At 42.4% G+C, this 20,209-nt stretch overlaps 1 protein-coding gene across 7 annotated transcripts in view; it reads left to right on the forward strand.

Annotated features, from left to right (window-relative positions):
* The window catches only part of Cacnb2 (calcium voltage-gated channel auxiliary subunit beta 2), a 356,801-nt gene that overhangs the window by 15,961 nt on the left and 320,631 nt on the right, over positions 1-20,209 (forward strand). The gene's annotated exons all lie outside the window — the stretch shown is intronic.

Here is a 20,209-nt window from a genome sequence, read left to right on the forward strand (position 1 = left end):
AAAGTACCTTGGTCACAGTCACATCATAAGGAAGATTGCATTGGGAATTTGAGTCTAGGCAGCTGACCCCAGATTATTTTCTTTTCTTGTGACATTACACTCTCCTGTAACAAAAGACACAGATTAGTAGAAATCTATCACAAGTGTTTAACTTGCTTAGCTCAGGAGAAATGAATACCATTGTTTTTAGAATGAAACACACTGCATTATCTCCTTTTCCTTATTGTGGTATCAGAATTCCTAATAGAAGTCACTTGAGGGAGGAAAGGATTGAGTCACAGTTTCAGGGGCTGTCAGCCCATCATGGTGACTGGAGCATGTGGCAGAGACTGCTCACGTCTTTTTTAAGCAGAGGGCTCTGCCTGAGACCAGAAGGGGATGTCACCTTCAAGCCCATCCCCAGAGACTCATCTCTGTGGTCATGCCAGTCCCAAAGGCCCCACAACCTCACAAAGCAGTGCCACCAGCTAGAGGAACCAAGTGTTTTATACATATGGTCCTATTGATTTTTTTTCCAAGACAGGGTTTCTCTGTGTATCCCTGGCTATCCTCCCTCTATAGACCAGGCTGGTCTGGAATTTATAGAGATACTCCTGCCTCCGCCTCCCAAGTACCTGGCTATGGGAACAGTCTATGTCAAAACCATAAAGCATGTGAAGACACTAAGTTCATCTCAACTCTGAACTTTATTTAGAAGAAAATGAGGGTGGCCTTAGTATTGTAGTTTCACTCTGTTTATGACTTCATTTTTACTTGTTTATTTATTTATTAGTTTGTTTGTTTGGTGTGTGTGTGTGTGTGTGTGTGTGTGTGTGTGTGTGTGTGCTTCTGCATATTTGTGTATGAAATCATGAATGCTGGTACATGTGGAGACCAAAGAAGGATGTTGAGAGTCCTGGTGTATCTCTCCATTTTAATCCTTTGAGTCAGGGTCTCTCACTGAACCCAGTGCTATGCTTGTGGCCAGCAGGCCCCCAGTGATTTTTCTATCTTCACCCAACATAATGTTTGGAATCTGGGCATGTGTGTAACCATGACTGGCTTCTAACAAAGGTGTTGGGATCATGGGCACGTGTGCAACCTTGCCCAGCTTCTGACAAAGGTGCTGAGATACAATCTCAGGTCCTTTTGTTTAGCTGCAAACATTCTTCCCCACTAGGGCCTTCCCCCAAGCTCAGCTTCGTGACTTTTTAAATGCCAGCATCCCTTTATTTTTTCCAGCAAATGTCGCTTCAATTCTCAGTTTGTGTCACATTTCAGTGTACCCCACCATTTCTGTTGGTAATGAGAAGGACAGACATAGTTGGAAGACTCTTTGTTTCTTTCTCTCCTTCCAAGAATTTGCAGGAACATGCAAATTTTAGAATTTTAGGATTCTGGAAGCTTCCATTCTGTGTTAAACAAACAGAAGTGAACTTGACTGTGAATCATCCGTAGCCTGTGCCGGTCTGTTTGGAGGACTGGCTATAGCTGACGTGGTCCCAGAAATCATCCAGGTCATGAATCTGGGTGGGGCTAGGCAAACATTACACCTCGTTTTATGTGAGGCTGCTTCAGAAATAGTTTATAGTCCGCCAGGGCTTGGCTTTATAAGTAAAACAAATACTTTAATGCTAATGGATTAAAGGACAGAAAGTGCTACCCATGACTTACAGACACCGGATGGCAAATCAATGAGGATTGTTCCAATTGTTTATGTACTAAAACGTGTTGAATACACAAAGCCCTTGTAATTGTGTACTGTTAAGATAATTGGAGGTACTGAGGTTGCCTTTGATTCTTATATAAGCTCTGTGCTCTCTGGCTGTGTTTAGAACAGATGAGTGGATGACAGAGCTTCATTTCTCATTATTTCTTAATTTATTCCACGGACCAAGTTTTCTTATAAATTCAAATAAAGAAGGTGAAATACCCAAGGGCTGTTGTTCAGAAAGAAAACAAAAATATTTTAACAACAGCAGAGCTGACCTGGGAATAATTGTTGCGCCTACCTGGCACTGAAGGGTAGAGCATATGTGTTGCTCTTTTCCAGTGAGAGTGAGTGCAGAACCCCTAGCTGTATACACTCTTGACATGGCCAAGGTCAAGGAAAACTGTGCACACCTCGGAGAAGTGTGGTCGTGGAAATTAGAGCAGCTGTGGGAGACAGTGTGAGAGACAGTGTGAGAGACAGTGTGGGAGACAGTGTGGGAGACAGTGTGAGAGACAGTGTGGGAGACAGTGTGAGAGACAATGTGGGAGACAGTGTGGGAGACAGTGTGAGAGACAGTGGGAGAGACAGTGTGGGAGACAGTGGAAGAGACAGTATGAGAGACAGTGTGAGAAACAGTGTGGGAGACAGTGTGGGAGACAGTGTGAGAGACAGTGTGGGAGACAGTGTGAGAGACAGTGTGGGAGACAGTATGAGAGACAGTGTGGGAGACAGTGTGAGAGACAGTGTGGGAGACAGTGTGAGAGATGGTGTGGGAGACAGTGGGAGAGAGACAGTGGGAGAGACAGTGGGAGAGACAGTGTGGGAGACAGTGGGAGAGACAGTGTGGGAGACAGTGTGGGAGACAGTGTGAGAGACAGTGTGGGAGACAGTGTGGGAGACAGTGTGGGAGACAGTGTGAGAGACAGTGTGAGAGACAGTATGAGAGACAGTGTGGGAGACAGTGAGAGAGACAGTGTGAGAGACAGTGTGGGAGACAGTGTGAGAGACAGTGTGAGAGACAGTGTGGGAGACAGTGTGGGAGACAGTGTGGGAGACAGTGGGAGAGATGGTGTGGGAGACAGTGTGAGAGACAGTGTGGGAGACAGGGTGAGAGACAGTGTGGGAGATAGTATGAGAGACAGTGTGGGAGACAGTGTGGGAGACAGTGTGAGAGACAGTGTGGGAGACAGTGTGGGAGACAGTGTGAGAGACAGTATGAGAGACAGTGTGGGAGACAGTGTGGGAGACAGTGTGGGAGACAGTGTGGGAGACAGTGTGAGAGAGAGTGTGGGAGACAGTGTGGGAGACAGTGTGGGAGAGACAGTGTGGGAGACAGTGTGAGAGACAGTGTGGGAGACAGTGTGGGAGACAGTGAGAGAGACAGTGTGGGAGACAGGGTGAGAGACAGTGTGGGAGACAATGTTAGCGTTTATTCTGCAGTATTTTTTGTCTCTCCCTTCCTCGTCACCCTCTCCATCCTCTTCTCCTTCATCTCTCCCATCTCCCTCTTGTCCCTCCTCCTTCCCCCTCGCTCTGTCATTTCTCCCACCCACCCCCTGCTTTCTGTGTTTCTCTTACCCCCCCCCATTTCCCCTCCTTTTCTTTCTCCATTTTTCTTTCTTTCCTTTTTACTAAAATTTTTTATTTGTTTTACATGCCAACCACAGGTCCCCCTCTCATCCCTCCTCCTGCTCCCCCCAGCCCATCTTTCATCCCCTCCTCTGGAAAGGTAAGGCCTCCCATGGAGAATCAGCAAAGCCTGGTACATTCAGTTGAGGCAGGTCCAAGTCCTTCCCCACTGCACCAGGGCTGTGCAAGGTGTCCCACATTAAGTAATGGGCTCCAAAAGCCAGCTCATGTACCAGGGATAGATCCTGGTCCTACTCCCAGGGGACCCCTTAAACAGATCAAGCTACACAACTGTCTTGCCTATGCAGAGGGCCTAGTCCAGTCCCATGGAGGCTCCACAGCTATTGGTCTAAAGTTCACGAGTTCCCACTAGCTCAGTTTGGTTGTCTCTGTAAGTTTCCCCTTTGTGATCTTGATTCACCTTGATCCATAGAATCCCTCTTCTCTCTCTTGGACTGGACTTCTGGAGCTTGGCCTGGTGCTTGGCTGTGGATCTCTGCATCTGTTTCCATTAGTTACTGAATGGAGGCTCTATGATGACAGGGTATTCACCAATCTGATTACCAGGGTAGGCCAGCTCAGCCACCCTCTCCACTATTGCTAGTAGTCTAAGCTGGGGTCATCCATGTGGATTCCTGGGAACTTCCCTAGCACCAGATTTCTTCCTATCTCCATGATCTCCCTCTATCAAGATATCTCTTTTGTTGCTCCCCCACCCTATCCCTCTTCCAGCTCAACCATCCTGTTGTTCCCTGATGTTCTCATCCCCTATCCCCTACCCTCTATTGCCCCCCCACCCCCAGTTTACTTAGGAGACCTCATCTATTTCCCCTTCCCAGGATGATCCATGTGTCTCTCTTAGGGTCCTCCTTGTTACCCAGCTTCTCTGGAGCTGTGGGTTGTAGTCTGGTATTCCTTTGCTTTACATCTAGTATCCACTTATGAGTGAGTACATACCATGTTTGACTTTCTGAGTCTGGGTTATCTCGCTCAGGATGGTATTTTCTAGTTCCATCCATTTGCCTGCAAATTTCATAATGTCATTGTTTTTTACTGCTGAATAGTACTCCATTGTGTATATGTACCACATTTTATTTATCCATTCTTCAATTGAGGGGCATCTAGGTTGTTTCTAGGTTCTGGCTATTACAAATAATGCTACTAGGAGCATAGTTGAGCAAGTGTCCTTGTGGATGATTGAGCATTCCTTGGGTATATGCTCAAGAGTGGTATCATTGGGTCTTGAAGTATATTGATTCCCAATTTTCTGAGAAACTGCCATACTGATTTCCAAAGTGACTATACAAGTTTGCACTTCCACCAACAGTGTCGGAGTGTGACCCTTGCTCCATATCCTCTCCAACATAAACTGTCTTCAGTGTCTTTGATCTTAGCCATTCTGACAGGTGTAAGATGGTATCTCAGAGTTATTTTGATTTGCATTTCCCTAATGACTAAAGATGTTGAGAAATTCCTTAAATGTCTTTTAGTCATCTGAAATTCTTCTGTTGAGAGTTCTCTGTTTAGCTCTGGAGCCCATTTTTTTTAAATTGGATTGTTCGGTATTTTGATGTCTATTTTCTTGAGTTCTTTATATATTCTGGAGATCAGCCCTCTGTCAGATGTGAGGTTGGTGAAGATCTTTTCCTACTCTGTAGGCTATTGCTTTGTCTTATTTACCCTTTCCTTTGCCTTACAGAAGCTTCTCAGTTTCAGGAGGTCCCATTTATTAATTGTTGCTCTCAGTGTCTGTGATACTGGTGTTATATTTAAGAAGTGGTCTCCTGTGCCAGTGTGTTCAAGACTACTTCCTACTTTCTCTTCTATCAGGTTCAGTGTAACTACCTTTATGTTGAGGTCTTTGATCCACTTGGACTTGAGTTTTGTACATGGTGATAGATATGGATCTATTTGCAGTCTTCTACATGTTGACATCCAGTTATGCCAGTACCATTTGTTGAAGATGCTTTATTTTTTCCATTGTATAGTCTTGGCTTCTTTGTCAAAAATCAGGTGTTCATAGGTGTGTGGATTAATGTCAGGGTCTTCAATTCCATCCATTGGGCCACATGTCAGTTTTTATGCCAATACCAAGCTGTTTTATTATATAGCTCTGTAGTAGAGCTTGAGTTCAGGGATGGTGATACCTCCAGAGGTTGCTTTATTATACAGGATTGTTTTAGCTACCCTGGGTTTTTTGTTTTTCTATACAAACTTGAGTATTGTTCTTTCAAGATCTGAGCTCTGCTATAGGTTCCTGCCATGTTTGGCCAAGATTCACTAACTGTTTGTACTGATGACTTTTATAGGTCTTTGAGTTGTACTGACTGGTACTGGTATGTGAGAAGTTGAGGCTTATGAATCCACACCATTTTTTTTTCCTGGAATTTTCAAGGGCCAGTATTCTCTGTGGTTGGCAGGGAAGGACCCAGGCACTCATCTGGGATTCTGGCTCACCAACATATGTTGTGGTTGTAATTCAGTAATCCTGTAGCTTCTAAGGGCTTCCAGAATGCAAATCAGAATGACAACATGGAATGAGGCAAATATTTAACAGAAGGTCGCATGACACTTTCAGAACATGGTATTCTAAACAAATTCCATCATCTCCCAGTACCAGTGTTCTTAGTTCTGCTTCTCTGGATCTTTTATATTTGTTCAGATTGGCTTTAAATATAAATGATTAATCACAGCGACATGCAGTATATTTTTCAGTTTTGTTTTGCAAAGGCAGATTAAACTGTGATAATGGTTACAGACTCCAGGCCTGCGGAGACTGGTGTGTTTAAGGCTGGATAAATCTTTCAGCCCTTAAATACTGGCTTGTTGCCTTGTTATCCTGCGTCCGTCACAAACACAGCTATAAATAAGAAGCTAGTCGATTTACTGCCTCTGATTTCCTGTAAATGTCTCTCAATCCTACAAGACATTTGCTTGCATTTTGTGAATGGCAGAATCTGCTTTGTGTCCTTTTAAAAACCATGTTGAAGCATGTCAGCATAAAAATATTTACCTTTGTAAGTTTCCTTGCTCTTTCTACAGAGCAAACAAGTGTAATCACTATGGATACACTAGCTTTCACATGTCTATGTGAACATTGTGTGTGTGTGTGTGTGTGTGTAATAAGACTATATTATGTAAAAATTTGGCTTACGCTCAGAATTGTTTTTGTCCATGTATTTGAACACCCACTCTATGAACTAGCCTGGATTAGATCTCCATTACTATTTTGTGAATTTTGGCATTGAAAATAATTCTTGTATGCACCCTTTTTCCCACTGGGATAAATATATCCCTTTTAAACCAAGAATTATTTTTGCAGGTGCTTTTATTTTTTCAGCCTCACAGATACATTTTGAATTGCACTTTCCCTGTTTTTTTTTTTTTTTTCTATTTTTATTCATGTTCAGCTTGGATAAAGCCATGTGAAGTTTCAGAAGTTGCATAGACTAAGTGAACTGCATGGGAATAATTGAAATTTATTCAGATAATCTAATACAGAATAACTAGCCATTGTAACTAGGGAAATAGTTTCATCAAACAGTGAAGTTACAGAAACGTGTATGTTTCCATTAAACCCAGCCGAAGATCAGTTACTCCAAGTTAATTATTCATGTTCTTCACAGGTGTCCTGCCTAAGGTAGGAGTCTCATATGAGCGAGGAAAGGGTCCTTTTTCTGTCTTATACACAGGTGAGAAAGGCCAACTCCTGTCCACATGGACTGGTTTCTGGAAATATTCACATTTGATAATGAAAAAGCCATTTTTTAGATTTGGAGTAAGTGTTAAAAGTATTTTCTAACTTTCACCCCAACAGGTGAGTCCTGCAGTTTTCTCTGTCATTGTCCCACACCTACCTCTCCACCCCAGTTCATCATGCTTCCTGTCTTCCGCTTGTGTGAGCATTCGAGGATCAAAGGAAAAAATAGGAAGTGCATCACAGGGTGTTTAGGAAGCTCTGAGTCCTCCAGGCATGCACATTTGGGATAACAATGATAGCTCTTTGGGAAGTCACTGTCCCCTGCCACAAGCTGACGACCATGTCCCCACTGTTCTGAGGATTATGCTCGTTTAGGGCTTTCTGTGTCTCCTCCTGTCCTTGTGTTCTTAGTGCACAGAAGGAAAGTCCCAGTGCCTGGTCCTCCCTTTCTTTTGCACCTGTCACAGGAGAGCGTTGTTCACTCTGACAAGGACACGACGTTCTGACCCCGCTTCCTCCATCCTCACGGCCCTCACCATCTTAGCAGGCCTTTCTTTCTTGGAAGGTTCTGCCTTTCTAGATCTGGGGTCCTTATCTTCTAGACTTAAACTTGAACTTGACACCCAGTCACGTTTCCTCATCACTGGAAGGTGTGCTGATTTCTCTTTGGGCAAAGTCTTGCCTCTTGAGATCAAAAAGTGTTAAACATACTTTTTCATTAGTTCCCCTCACCACCTACACATGCTAGCAATGTTCATTTTGAAAGAAAAGTGTGGCATAGGTGACATGTTAACTTGCCAGGGCTGCTGTAACAAAGCTGCCATACTGGATGGCTTCAATAAAATGGAATAACATCACAGATTTTTTATTAGTTTTATTAAATAAAATGCCTAGAGAAATCAGCTTAATAAATTCAACCAGTATCTTCATGGAGACCCATTTTCATTTTCTCTATCTCGTGGGTTTTTCCTCTGGATTATTCTGTTTCTCCACACTTTCAAATCCCTTTTTAGAGCCTCAATAACTTGTAGTTCATGCATGTCAGAAATCTCTAAGACATGTACAAGGCTTAGAACTTTAGTTGGACATGGTGACATGCAGCTGTGATGCCTGCACTTGTGATCAGTGTTCAAGGCAAGTCTGGGCTACATAGTTTTAAGATACCATGGTCTATGTTGTAAGACTCGGTCTCACACAAAGAACACACAGAAAACCTGACCTAGGGCTTTTGAAGATTGAATTCATCAGTGTAGCTGAGAATCTGTTTACCTCTATGGCATAATGTCCGATAGGATAATACACCAGACCCTTTGCATACGAACAGGACATGAATTGTTTTAGTTGCATCAGAGCTTTGAATATGCAACACTTCTATATATATGCATGCATATGAATCTCCTATCACTTGGATTTTCCGTTTATCTTCTATGTTGTAAATGAGGTTTATATTTTAATATCTAATGATATACTTGAGTCAGTCCTCCATAGTATGATAAAATTATTTAAAAGCAATTGTTTTATGTATATGTGGCATATGTATGTGTGCATGTGTGTGTGTGTGGGGGGGGTGTACATGTACACAGTTTTGGCATGCAAATGGAGGCCAGAACTCACTGTTGTAGGTCTTCCTCCATTACTTTCTACCTCATTCTTAGATAGGGCTCGGTCTCTCATGAGATCTGGAGCTTACCAATTCAGCTATATTAGCTTGGCCACCAAGCTCCAGGCATCTTCCTGTCTCTGACCATTCAGCACTAGGATTACCAATGGATCCTGCATCACCAAGCTGTTATATGGGTGCTGAGGATTTGAACTTAGATTCTCAAGCTTGTTCAACAAGTCCTTACCCACTATCAGTCACTTCCTAACACCCACTTAAAGTAATTCTCCTACTTTCAGCTTTCAAAATCCATGATTGAATCCTTAGAGTTATTACTTCAAGCTTGCAGAAATTTAGCACCAAAAGGAGGCTTCCTATGAGTCTCACTTAATCTTTCCCCTGACAGTTACAGGAAGAGCTGTATCAGGAAGAAATCCACATCTTAGGTCAAGATGCCCTGCTATGTGCTTGTTATACAAAATATCCTCAAAAGATCCCATGTCACCTCTTGTTGATTTATTCGATGATGCTCACTCGTTCACCACAGTGTAGTTCATATTCTTTTCAAGATGTTATTTCAAGCTATGTTCCTTTGCTAAGTAGAATGTGCTTAGGTAGTCAAGTCTAGATAGCCCTATGAAAGGTCACGGAGCCCCATAGATTCCTAGTATCACAGGCTGGACTGGTATGCTTTGAAATGAGTTCCTGAAGGACCTCATGTTCACTGATGATTGAGTACTATGACCTAGAAGGGCTCAGGAGATTATACTGGGTTATAATGAAAAGCAAATGAGGTAGGAACCAATTCCCAGGAAAGTAATAAACAAAAGTGTGGCTGACTAATACATAAATAGCTGTTGCTGTGAACCTACAGGAAGTGTGTACTAGAAGAGCAAAAGAAAGCTCTGGGTGAGTTTAAAGGAAGTAATGCTGTGTTTAAAAAAGCAGATCCAGAAACCATCGGGGTAATGATCAACAGTGATTTCAAACAATGTAAGCGTATGGTGTATTTCTGAGATGGGAAGTTCCTGTGTGCTTGGCAGTCAGGATCATGAGGAGATGGATGGGCAATGAGGCTGGAGGCTTGAGGGAGTGCACTAGAATTTCAAGTGTCCTTGTGTCATCATGTCCTTGATGCCACATTCTGAAATCAAGAAGGGTGTTAAGACTATACATCGGTAGCCAGGCTTGGTGGCATATGCCTATAATCCTAACACTGTAGAAACAGACACAGGATTGAGAATTTGAGGCTATCCTGTGCTATATGGTGAGAGCCAGTCTCAAAAATGTATCCAAACCACCACTGCCAACAAATGAACAAATAAAGGTGTGTCCATAAATTTGAAAACCAAGTATTGTCAAAGAAAATATTTAGATAAAGACATACTGATCACTACGTGCTTTCAGTGTGCCCACACTCTTGTAAGGACTTGAGTTATCAGTATGTCTTAATGAGGTGAATCCTGTGTGTATCCCCATGTAACAAGATGGAGAGAGGCCTGGCTAAACTATTTAGTTTGCTTCAGTTCACAGACCTGAAAGTATATAGCATTTATGATACCAAATTAGTGTGCTTTTGGTCATGTTTGGGCCAAAAGGTGAGATGGCCCAAGGCAAAGCTTTAGAAATTATTGAGGAATTGGGGGATTCTCTGTTTAATACTGAACATAAAAAATATTCATAGTTAATGTATGTGAAGATTCTAAAAGTATTAATTTATTCTGTCTTACTGTTAGGTTCAGTGTGTGTGTGTGTGTGTGAGAGAGAGAGGGGGGGGGAGAGAGAGAGAGAGAGAGAGAGGGAGGGAGGGAGAGGGAGGGAGAGAGAGAGAAGAGTTGGCCAGAGGACAACAGACCACTTTAATAATTACTTAATTAATCAATCTGTTTTTGCAATAGGGTCTTTCAGCACCCTAGAGCTTGCCAAATAGGTTAGGCTGACTGGCTATGGAGCCTTAGGCATCTATCTGGCCATCAGGCCAACTTTTAAAAATGGGCTCTGGGGCTTCAACTTGGGTCCTTGTGTTTGCATTGCCCGAGTCATTGTCTCAGCATGGTTTTCATTTTTTTAAATGAGTACTTTGATGCAGAGAGAAGCCATGGCATGGGTGGAAGTGAACAGAGTATGGGGAAAATGAAAATCAAAAGTTCTGAGAGACAGGCCAGGACCTGGGGGTAGAATCTGAGGACCTCTGCTCTGTGAGGAGTGATCCCTCCACCTAGACACAAAGGGGAAGGAATTTCACATTCTTTGGAGGTGAACAGGGAAAATGGGTCCAGAAAAAGAGGAATGGAAAGACTCCTTAGATGGTACCTACCTGCTTGCTTGTCTCTTCCTAGAAGTCTGAGGGCTGACAGGCCAGACTAGATGAGAGACGAGGGCGGGGGAAAGCTGACATTCTATACAGACAACTGTATTAACCAGTTTTGCCATTTTAAAAACATCTAAAACTTTTTAGCCGATAAAACCATGCACAGTCCCATTGATGGCCTCGCCTCAGAGAGCTCAAGTTGAAGAAGGTTAGTGGGCTCCAAACAGCTGCTTATTCTAATGCCCTGCTGTGGCTTTTTCTGTGAATTTGTGTAAACCCCTTTGAACTCAGGCTAACAGACCATTTTCTCTTGCACAGAAGTAGTCATTAGTGGTCTTATAATTTGAAAATTGGCCAGTCTCCCTGCCTCGGGCCATTCCTTTTGAGGAAGAGTGGGGTTTCTTTCTTTCTTTTTGAGAAAATTAGGTTTCTTGGTTACCAAGAGACACTGACCTTTGCCCCATATACTCACTGTCTTTTTGAAACCTTTCTTAGTATTTATTAGACAGCTCCAAATGTTAATACTCTTTCAGGAGATGTTTATAATATTCTCATTAAACAGACCAAAGCAATTCTACTAGCCTTTCTCTCTCTCTTTCTCTCTTTCTCTCTTTCTTTCTTTCTTTCTTTCTTTCTTTCTTTCCTTCCTTCCTTCCTTCCTTCCTTCCTTCCTTCTCTCTCTCTCTCTCTCTCTCTCTCTCTCTCTCTCTCTCTCTCTCTCTCTCTCTCTCTTTCTTTCTATTGCACCATTCTGAAGAAAATGTGGCTTATAACATGAATGTAATAAACTGCTGTGGCAGTGTTGTGAAAAAGTGGCATGTGGTCTGATATTCTAACTGTTTTTTCAGAACCACACATCTGTGTCTGGTCTCTTTTATTCAAAGCAGAAGAGTGCCTGTGGATTCAAGGTTTGAAGGTGCTTTGTTTTATTATGAAGTAATTTATTTTTTATGTGTATGTGTATGTGTGTATATGTGTGAGGGTACAGGTGTGGGAAGGCATGTGCTATGTATGTATGGATAGATGTGGGTATATGTGTGTTCACGTATGTATGAGGGTATAGGTGTGAAGAGCTATGTATTTTCATGTGTGCATGTATATATGTCTGTGCATGCATGTGGTATGTGTGCATACACATATGAAGGTCATCGGTTAATGCTGAATGCCTTACGCAGATTGCTCTCCACCTTATTTTTAATATGTTGTTTTTTAAAAATCAAGCTCGCATATGTATGGATGTTTTACCAGCATGTATGTATGTATGTATATTATATGTGTGCCTTGTGCCCTCAGAGCCCAGAAGAAGGCACTGGATCCCCTTGAACTGGAGTTACAGATGTTCGTGAGCTGCCAGGTGGATACTGGGAACCAAACCCTGCTCCTCTATTAGAGCAGCCAGTGCTCTCAACCTCAGAGCCATCTCTCTAGCTCCTCTACCTTACTTTTTGTTTTCGACATCATCAACCATTGAACCTAACACTCATCAATGAGCTAAACTGGCTGTCCAGAGAGCTCTGGTGTTCCACTTAATGCGCACCCTGTGCTAGGGTTCTTGATTCGAGTGACCACACCTGGTTGCAGCAGCTGCAGCAGTTGCTGCTTCTCCTCCTCCCCATCCTCCTCCTCCTCTTCCTTTTTAATGGTGCTGCCAGGGATATGAACTCATGTGCTCATGCTTATGCAGCAGACATTTTAGAGATTGAGCCATCCCTTGGCCTTTGCATTGGTTACTGTATTTTGTGTGTGAAAACAGCATGAATGAAGGTTCTTTCACATTGCTGACTCCACAGGGCTTTACTTGTGCAAGGTTCTCTCTATGGTTCTCATGCTTCTACTCATTCATCCATCGATTTGCCACCTTGTGACATGACTTTGGCAGGAAGTGGGGTTGGCATAAGGTAAAAGGATACAACTTATACAGTGTTGGATATCCATTACGTTGGATGTCCATTATTATGAGCTCTCCAGTGGAGGTGGATGGGACGCAGGGTTGACTAGGTCATCCTACCATGAGGAAATGGTGTGAGGGCTTTGGGAGAAAGTTGGGTTTAAGCTGGATATTGAAAGATGAGGCTGTTTTCTGGGAGAAGAATCCTGGAGGTGGCGGTGCCAAGCTGAGATAGTGCCTCTTACATAAAGGCAAGAGGAGAGGTAGTTTGGAGCTCACCTGCTATGGATGGGAAGCTGCAGGGATGGCAGAGGAAGCTATCTAAGTATAAGGAGTCCAAATTTAGGGAGTATTGGAAATCAAAACAGAGAGCAACATGACACTGTGCTTGAGATTTGCAGGCAGTGCATATATGAAATAACCCTGCTTTTTTCTCTTCAGTACCACTATCCCATCAGGGGAAGATGCTCATGTGTCTTTAAAAACAATACTCACAGACTTGTATTGCCCATCAGTAGCTGCAAGGGGATTGGTTCCAGGACCCCTAGAATCCAACATCTCTATGCTTCTCTGTGGTATGAAATGTGGTGTTGCTTATAATTTCTGCACATGTTTCTGTGAGCTTTATTATCTCTGTATTATTTATAATGTCTGACATAAGGCAGATGCTGTCTCTAGTTGTTAAACTGTATCTGTAGGAAATAATGACAAGAAAAATTTTATATATGTACACAAAAGACACATTTTAAAATTTTTACAAGTATTTTCTATATCTGGGACTCAGAAGATAAACTATATATTGGTCCTAAGTGAGCTGTTCAAGAATCACTTTGTCCCAGAAAACATCAAACAAGACTATGTTTTCAGAGTTTTCTGTTAGTCTGACGCAGTTTAAAGGGCAGCATGTTTATTAACAATCACCACATGCTTTCACATTTTCCCTCAAACTGACTTCAGCTTGACCTTCGATGTTTATATGTCTGTGGTTTGAAGAGCTGTAAGTTTCTGGGTCAAAAATGTTGTATTTTATTTTAGAGTGTAGATCAAAAAGGGTCTATTGAGAAACTCATGTACCTTACAAAACCTATCTAGAAATTGATCTTATGTCAAAGTGGACACAGATTTCTTTCTGTTTGTATATGTGTGTGTGTGCATGTATTATGCATACATGTGTGTGTGTGTGTGTGTGTGTGTGTGTGTGTGTGTGTGTGTGTGCATGTGTGTAAAGGCCAGAGGATGACCTCAAATGTCATTCCTCAGATGCTGTTCATCTTGTTTTTTGGAGAGCCTCTTACTGGCTTAGAAGTCATGGTGCAGGCTAGTCTGCCTGGCCAGTGAGCTCCTGGGCTCCACCTCTTCTCCTTTCCGTCTGGTTTTTATTTTTATGTCTTTTCCTTTGGGTTCTGGAAATCTAACTCAGGTCCTTATGCTTGCACAACAAATACTTTAGTGCCAGACTGTCTCCAAGCCCAATGTGTATATTTTCTTCCATGAATGGCTTAAGGTTTGTATTATGAATTTGGATTCCTTAATGACCTAACATTATTATTGTTGTTTGTTTTCAGACAGTCTACCTTCAGAATCCTGGATGACTAGGAATTCACTATGTAGCCTACACTGGCCTTGAACTTGACATCTTCCTGCCTCTGCTGTCTGAGTATTGATATTACAGGCATGTGCTAGTCACCACAACCAACTAACACTATTATTAGTGTCATAAATATTTCTTTATTACTTGGCAGTGGCAAATCATTTTTAATTTGTGTCTGCATATGAGTGTGTGGGTGGGTAGGTGGATGTACTCACTTATAAGTGTATGAGCAGAGACCAGTGGTTGACTAAAGATCTTCCTCTATGGCTCTACAGTTTATTTTTAAAGCAGAGTCTCTCACTCAATTCAGAACTCAGTGTTTGGGTTATACTGGCTGGTCATTGAATCTCCAGTATCTAGCTATCTCTGTCCCCTAGCCCCAGGACTGCAGGTGTGCACCATCGTACTCAGCTTTTATATGGGTGCTGGGGATACAAGCTCAGGTCCTCAAGATTGTATATCAGGAAGTTTACGTACTGAGCCATCTCTATAGCGCCAACAGTGTTAAAACCTAAAACCACAGCAGTTCATGGGCTGATTAATAGTCCATGCATTTTTGAGTTACATTGTTTCAATTTCTAACCCCATGAATGTTCCCAGACATGCTTGAGAGGTTAGGCACAGCTGTAATTTTGAGTATGGTTATGTACATATGCATTAGTTCTTTTGGATACTAAGGCCTGGTCCAGAGAAGGACAGAGAACAACAACAGTGTTGAGGGATCCAGCTGTCTGTAGGATGGACAAGAGAAGAGTGAGCAGGACCAAGTTCTTAGGAGTCACTAAACCTCCTGGGTCTTAATCATTTCCCTTCTTAATTACCGAGAGCAAAGCCGGAAAGTCTGTGGTGCCCCACTGGTGGGGGAGGGCACCCCCAGCCTTCCGTATTGCCATACTTCATTCATTTTGTTTTGTCGCCTGTCACTTATTCTTTTTAAAAATTAATTTTTTCTTTGATAATTTCATCCATGTATATAGTACTAACTATTCTCACCTCCCATCTCCCCTCTACTCCTGTCAATCCTCCCCCTACAAATCTCTTTCCCTCATTCACGTCTTCTTGTTTTGCTTTCTGATCTACTGAATTCAACCAAGGCCATCTGTGAGGCCACTGGTTTGAAACTCTCCATTAGAACCTCCTAGGCTTAGCAGTGGGTACATAACTAGAGGTAATGATGGCCCCTCCGTCAGAATCCATCAGTAGCTATCCGTTGACCTGGAAGCCCCATGAGCTCCTCCCTAATCCCTGATTGACTGCTGACAGGCCCAGTCTTGTGCAAGACCGAGGTAGTTTGCCATATCCAATGTGAGATCATGTTTGCAATAGCTATATCATACCCTGGATACTGATTTGTCAGCCTTTCCCCGTCTTTCAGCTCTTACACCCTTTCCACCCTATTTTATTGATGTTCCTTGAACTTTAGAAGGAGTGGTATAAATGTTTCATTTAGAGATGAATCCCCATCCATCATTTTTTTCTCAGCACCTTCGGCACCTATGAGTCTCTTTATTCACTGTTGTTCACTGCAAAAAAGACTTCTCGGATTAAGGCTGAGATAGCATTCATCTATGTGTAGAAATACAGATGTTTATAAGAGAGTTTGACACTGTGACAATTCAGCCAACCAACAATGCTAAGTTTTTCCTGAGGGCCTATGGTCTCCCCAGGATGAGTTTTTGACCACGTTTACAGTGTCGGGCATGAGTTTCCTTCTTTGGAGTTGGCACCAAACCCAATCAGAGAGCAGCCATTTGCCCTCATAAGAGCGAGCCACTGCTGCACCTGTGAGAGCATCGTGCCAGTCAGGTTTGTAGTATAGTCCTTAGGGTTTATAGCTTGGTGGGCCAACTGGTGCCTTATTTCCTGCTGCAGCCGGCACACAACCTTCTGGCCCGAAGAAGTCTAGACAGCAGGGAGGAATTTTCCAGCTCATTAATACAGCAAGTTCTCTATATCTTGTAACCAGGGAGTGTGGTGTCTTCAGCAATAGAATCTCATCATTCTGGTGGGCAACCACAAGGAATGACAAGAGACTGTGTTGTTTAGTGGAACTTCAGGGCTTCCCTGACCAGCAACGCCTGTGGAGCTATTCCCCTACCCTCTTCACAAAGGGGAGGATGGCTAGTATAGTTTTTAGCTTCTTAGGGCAAGTACCATGATACAGCCTGTAAGATGTGTATGTGCAGGTATGGGAGGCACTTTTATTGGTCTCTCTGTCTGAGCTACTCAGCCTTACAACTTATCTCAGAAAGTTGGTGTTGACCGTGAAAAACAATATTTGAGGCTTTCCTGTTCAGTCCCTAAGGGACCTGGAATACTTAGGTCAACTCTGAGCCCCTTTGAAAAGTGAGGACAGTGATACAGAATGGCACAGGGCCTGGCCAGATGGGAGCAAGGTCCGCTCTCTCATAATTGCTGTCATTATCAACAATGTATAGGTGAAGGAAAGTCAGCAGCAAGCCATAGGTTACTGCAGTGTCAAATCAACCTATTTTACAAGCCAATTAGGCTTCTCAGCACAGGTCCCCAGGCCACCTTCACCCAACCCTGTTCTAAATACTGTGCTCCCTCTAAGCACCTCTGGGGTACAGGTTGGAGGAACCATTTGTACCAGCTCTGTGTCTTCAGAATTAACCTCACAGATGTCTTATTTTCCAGCCTACCTGGAGTTGTCAGCTTTAAATGGTTCTTTGGAATATTTATTTAGTTTTTTACACCTGTAATATAAAGCTTGAGAGACTGTTGATTGGGCTGAAGGCACTGTTATTGGGTAAACCAACTACCAGAAGAATTCTTAATCCACATGTAACTTAGAAATTCTCCCAGAGTTGATGTTGAGTAGGGCCTTTGGGTCCTTCATTTTTCACACATAAAATTATTATTATTATTATTATTATTATTATTAGGAATGGTTTGATCTGGAACCCAGAAGGTAGTCTAGGTTGGCTTTGAAATCATGAGTGATCACTGGTCCAATGTTCCTGGTCCAGTTTTCTGAGCATGGGGATTACAAATGTGAGCCTCTGTGTCCAGCTCTGGTTGTTACATAGTACATTATTATAAATTTGAATCTCCCCCCTACCCCTGTGATAAAAATCCACATTTAGATGCACTCATGGCCTCATACTGCAGTTTCATCTTTCCGTGCCCTTGGGAGCTAACGGAGCCACTGTGTCCACACAGAAAGCTTCATTTTACCCTAGGATTTGAAAGCAAGCATGAAGTCCCTTTAATCATTGCTCCTTCCTTTTCTGATACAGCGTGTTGAGTGTGGCCTCAGCCAGTTAATGGATGGTTGTTAGAGCCAAAGAAATCCACTTTGAAAGCAAATGCATTATTTTCCCCAATATAAGGTCCTTGTGAATGATATTAACCATGGCAGGTTCACACAGGACAATGATATTAATTTGGCTGCCTTGTTCCACTGCAAAGACCTCATAAAATGGACTCAGTCTTCGGTTTCTTTCCCCTTCCACAGTGAATACATAGTTAAGCAATTTTCAAAGCAATTGGGCTTTTTTGTTTGGTTGCTTTTTTTTTCACAACTGTCATTTTAAATGTCCATCATAAATGATAGGTACCCAGACTAGCCTCAATAATTTCATTGTACCAATCATAGCTGCAATACTGTAGAATTTTAATGAAAATCAGGAGTGTTCAAACAATTGCATTTTGTGGTAATTTAATAATCTGTTTCTTCTTTTTATTATAGCTCTCATGTACTGTAAAAATAAGTTTAACTTAAAGATGGCCAGCAATGGTATACACATGGGATTCTAAACTGAAAAAGTCTTGTATATAATCAGTTGTTCATCTATGTACTATCAGTTCATTCAACTTAAAATATCTTCCATTATTCTCTGGGGTTGTTGTTGTTGCTTTTTGTTTGTTCTTGAAACAGGGTCTCATTGTGTAGCACTGGCTGGCCTAGAACTCCATATGTAGGCCAGGCTGGCCTTGAACTTGAAGAGATCCACCTGCTTCTGCCTACCCAGTACTGGGATTGAAGGTGTGCATTACTATACTCAGCTACCTGTTTTATGTTTAGTTATGGAATTTCCTTTATGATTGTAAAATGAATATATGTCAATAAAAACAATTCAGAAAACGAATGGCCTTTCTACTTAGTTTGATATAGCTGAAATCAGGGGGTTTTTTTGCGGGGGGGGGGACGCGGGGGGCTTTTAGTCTCTTTAATAAAAGAATGTAAGAATGGATTCAAATGGAAGCTCAATAACAATTTTATTAACACTTAAAAGAAAAAGTTCAGGGCAGACAGCTGTAAAACTTTGGCAGCAGCCTGAAGGAGGTGGATGGAGGGGGGAAGGAAGAGCCATGCTGGTTTAAGCTGGCATGGAGGCCAGACACATGGTACACCAATAGCCACATGGCAGGGAGGGAGGCTTTAGAGAAAGAATAAGAGAGATCAGAGTGTTAGGCGGAAGCCCAGGCTGTTCAGGAAAGCATACTCAGAACAGAGATGGAGAAAGAGAAAGTGATGCTTTACTCGGGAACCCAGAAAACCAGGCAGACTTAGAACCCTCCATGGCTGCAAGCCTTAAGTTTTTGTTGAAGGGACAAGGGATTCAAGAAGGAAAAGTACAGTATCTCACTAAATTAATAATTATTCCACCTATCTCTTTAGCATAGATTAAGAGCCCACTTTTCCTTAGCCAGTGTGATTGAATGAACCTAGCTGTTTAGTTCTAGTTAGGTCTCCATCAGGCCAGAGATTCTATTCTCTTGACCAGGAGCTTTTTTCCACTCTAAGGAAATGTAGTCCATTTTAAAGTTAAATATAGAGAATCGAGAATAAGAGACATTTTGGTATGAGCCCGGTTCTGTTACTCTTCAGTGTAGAGTGTGCCATGTGACTACTGCAGGCTTTTGAACAAATGCTTAACGTTTTATAAGGTGGAATGTAGGTAAACATTTTATGAGGAACTCCTAACATCTTCCATCACCATGTTGGCTCCATGCTGACATATTTCTGGAAGCTATTCCTGTCACTTTGAACATCTTCTCTCTAAGATTCTTTAGGCTGAGATACTAAAATGAAGAAAACAGGTCACAACTTTTGCCAGGGACCACAAACATGACTCAGGGTGGCTTAAGTGACAAGGACATTTATGGCATCATTGAACTGCAAAGCCTAGGTGTCAACAGCAGAGTGGCTTGTATTATGTATGTCATTTGGGTACCTCATATTATTCCATATCTGCCTTCTGTTTTCTTATGTGTTGGTTTTATCCTTTGATGTAGGTGGTGGCCAAGTGGTTCCCAATGGCCTATGCCTAGGCCCTCCAAGATCTCTTTGAGTGTCAGCTCCAAGGCTCAGTTTGGTGATCATGTGTCCACAATCATGGCTTACACTAGGGCTATTCATCCACTCCCAGGCCAGGACTGAACTGTGTGTTCACTGGGGCGTCAGTGGTACACAAGTCACGTGATCTACATGTAAGGAAAGGAGCATTTTCTCAGAGGGCTGTTTCCAGAGAAAGAATGGATACAGGATAGGAGCAAAAGAATTGAGAACTGTTCTACTTTGAAGATGAATGGACATGTTGATGTGTTCACAGTTTCCTTGGAATGGTTTAGGAAAATACCGAGCCCTGGGTATAACTAAGACAATGCCACTGGAGCCCCTCCTGGCTTCTACAAAGTATGTCATGCCTTTTTCTGTCTAAGAACAAGTCGATTCCTAATATGGATATGTGAGACTATGGAAATGTGTCTTCTTGGATGGTTTAAGCTGGATGTGGTGGCACAGGCCAATAACTGCACCATATGGCCTGTT

This window comes from Peromyscus leucopus, chromosome 5, assembly GCF_004664715.2.
Source record: "Peromyscus leucopus breed LL Stock chromosome 5, UCI_PerLeu_2.1, whole genome shotgun sequence".
Lineage (NCBI taxonomy): Eukaryota > Metazoa > Chordata > Mammalia > Rodentia > Cricetidae > Peromyscus > Peromyscus leucopus.